Source organism: Phalaenopsis equestris, unplaced genomic scaffold, assembly GCF_001263595.1.
Source record: "Phalaenopsis equestris unplaced genomic scaffold, ASM126359v1 Scaffold000428, whole genome shotgun sequence".
NCBI lineage: Eukaryota > Viridiplantae > Streptophyta > Magnoliopsida > Asparagales > Orchidaceae > Phalaenopsis > Phalaenopsis equestris.
In genome coordinates, this window is record NW_018164869.1 from 6,232,542 (window position 1) to 6,235,964 (window position 3,423).

Genomic DNA, 3,423 nt, shown 5'->3' on the forward strand with positions numbered 1-3,423 from the left:
TTTAACAGTTACTATATAAGTAATAACTGTATGAAAAATATTAATTAAGAAATTTATACAATTGTTCTTCTAAGAAAATTTCTTACGTAACAGAAACATCATAAAAGCACATAAAAATTAGTGATTCATTAAATTTAAAATTCTTCATCCCATTTTAAATTGCCTTTCAAGTGTTTATAGGCAAACCCATCAATGTCAACATCTTGCTGATGCCAACATGCACCTACTGAAATGAAACCCTATAATATTATGTATTAATTAAGTAAACTCTCTTCATATTTATTATATTTTCAGGACTGCTCCATGGCGTATTCTGGGAAGTGACAACGAAAAGTTGCGATGCCTTTTTTCTATTATTTCTTGCTGTCATTGATGAGATAATCAAATTAAAAAAAAAACTAAAAAAATTGTAAAAGAACCAAAGATTAGTTAAAGCATGAGCATTGACATAGATCAGAAAGAAAAAGAATGTTCTGCTCGTTGAAATCTAAATGAAAATAGATTAGAGTCTATTTGGGGGTGTCGGTACATTTTTAATAAGATAATTATAAAGTTGTGGTGAAGAAAATAAATTCTTAGAAAGTTTTATGATGAGAAATACAAATATATATGTATTTGTTGAAAGATCTCGAAAATACTAATGATTATATTTCATATTTGTTATAACTTTATATTTAGAGGTTTATAAATTATATGAGGGATCTTGGAAATCTTTATTTATTTTTCTCCTTAATTAAAGAGATTAGCTGTCTCTTATATTTTATTATTATTCATTTTCTTTTCTACTGTATTTTGTTTTTATTGTTTTCCTTACCAGTAAATCCCGTAATGGGTATTTATACCCCTCTTTGCATCAATAAATCAAGTATCTGCATTATTCTAAATTTCAACATTGTATCAAAGCCTAATTTTGTACTCTAGCCACCGATCTTCTTTCGAGAATTGTCGGAGGGAGGGACACTCTTCTTCTCTCCCGGTGACCTTGGAAATATTTAGAATATTAAGGATCTGATTCTTCGGAGCCCTCTGCTTCGCCTAAAGAGCTCGATTTTGGAGCTATTCGTCTGATATGTGTCGTTCGATCTCGAGCTATTCGAATCGTTCACTGACTGCTGGCTCGCCGCTCGATTGTTTCAACAACTGCTTCGTCTGTCTGGAGACTCGAACCCTTTGCAATATTTTTGTCGCCCTTCGAGTTAGACGAGAGCTGCGAGAATCCTCTTCCTCCTCCGATCGTAATCGTCTAAGCCGCAAGGAGCTTCTTCCTCCTTTGATCGTCTGAGCTGAAAGAGGTTCTCTTCCATCTGATTCACGCACGCATCTTGAGTCGGAGGAAGATCTTTCTTCTACCTGTGGTCTGTTTATAAGACATTTTTTGTTCTTTCATTCTGTCAATTGCAGATCAAGGACTTCTTCATCATTCGATTGTCCAAACTCGGCGACGATGAGTTCGGTCGCATGCTTGCCGCCATCCTTCGCGACGAGGGGGAGATTCAGCTCGTTCTTCAAATCCAGATATGCTTCTTCCTTCTCAGACTTAACCTCCGCTAAGAACTTCGCATCATCCCCGAAAACCTCGGTTCTCCGTCTGAATTCTTTCATCAAGCAGCAATCACATTTATCTCTGCACTGACATCTCCGTCTGTTTCCTGCGAAGCAAACCAAGCAGCGCTCTCGGACTTGTTTTTGTTGCAGCGGTCATCCAAACATTGGTCTTTCGATGATGCGTCGGAGGTCCGTTCGTCACAGTTATCGACAGTTATGGTTTTGCTTGCAACTGAAAGGTTGTATTGCAATAAAGAAATCTATTTCTGTCACACCTCTTCTAGGGATTTCATTTTTTTATCATAGTACGACTGACAACATTTTAGACTGCTTCTTCCTCCTTCAACTGCTTCCATCAAGTCTGCCTCCGACTACTTCTTGCGAGTCTTCAACTCCTTCTGCTATAGAAATTCTGAACTTCGGACCTCCTTCTATTGCGAAATTTTTTAACTTCCCTTGGAAGTGGAGAATTGGATTTTACAGTGGCTAAGGCCTCTGTTTAAGCTGATTGCTTCTAGCGGAGCTGCAGAAGACCATTTTATTGCCCAACTTTTTCAGCATTTTGAATGCGTCACAAGTTGCAGTTTTTTTACGTTGCTTATGTATTCCACTAGTTTATTGTTATTGTGGGGAAGATGAACAAGCAAGAAAACATGTTATTCCCAATTGCCTTTAGAGGTTCTGCATGAGATTCTTAGCCTCTTGATTCATAAGAAGTTCTAGAGGCGGCCAACACTGCCTCGCTCTCGTAGATTGACCCTCCGATTTTGCTATCTCTACCCTTCAGCTTCGCCACACAAACTCCTTTTCAACTCCTTCGTACTGGGATTTTAAACTCGACATGTTTTCCTCCACCACCCCGCTTACCATGAGTTCTCCCCGTGGATATGGCGCGCAGAAGAATGTCAAGGCCTAGATGGAGGAGTTTCACCGCATGCCCTATTTTTCACCTTACGATGATTGTTCTGGGATCGACCCAGAGAGCGAGTTGATGGAGAAGCATACTATAGGAGATTCATGCATCCATATGCCTCCTTGCATGCAATCTATTAACCAAACTAAAGGAGGAAATATGGATAAACATGGAAGTTATGGTGGCAAACTTCTCCTTTCTGCTAGCCAAATCCGTAAACTACCAGCTGGATCCTTCCTCTGCAATTTCTAACGGACTTTCCTACAATTTCAGCAAGATCCCCTTGCTGTTATTTCTTACCCAGATTCTTCTATTGGCCTCTTCAATACCTAATACAGGGTTTCCTTCCTCCTGAAATTTCCAGTAGGTCCAGTAGGATCTGAAATTTCCAGTAGGATCTCCTTCCTGCTAGATCTTCCTGTAGTCAGCCCTGTCAGATCTCCTTACCAAATCTTCACTTTCCTGCAACCAAAACTCATTATATGGTTGCAGGGGCTCTCCCGATTTCCTTCCAGAAAATCGCTCTCCTTGGAATCTTGAACCTCCCTACTGCAAGCCCTCTTCTGCCTGCATCCTCTCCCTATAGTAGCAACAACAGGATATCCTCGTGATCCCATAAGCAACAAGTTGTAGCAAGCAACAACCAATCCTCTCCAAGTTCTTCAAGCCCTCTGCCTGATCTCTTCCTCTTGTCCGAATCTTTTTATGTTGCAGTCTCTCAATCAATTATCTGTCCACATCCTTTTTGGCTAATCTGCAGGCCCTCCTCTGGAGCTCTTCATGTTCTTCCGAGCACCAGACTTCTCCTTGCATGAGCTCCTTTGTTCAAATTTCATTGCTTGAATTTTCTTTGCAACAAACCTTCCTCCACCAGAATTATTCCCTGCTGACAGTCGGACCTATCCCTTGATGGCTTTTCCTTCCACTGGAACCCCTTCCTGCGGCCTTTCCTGCCGTTGGAACCT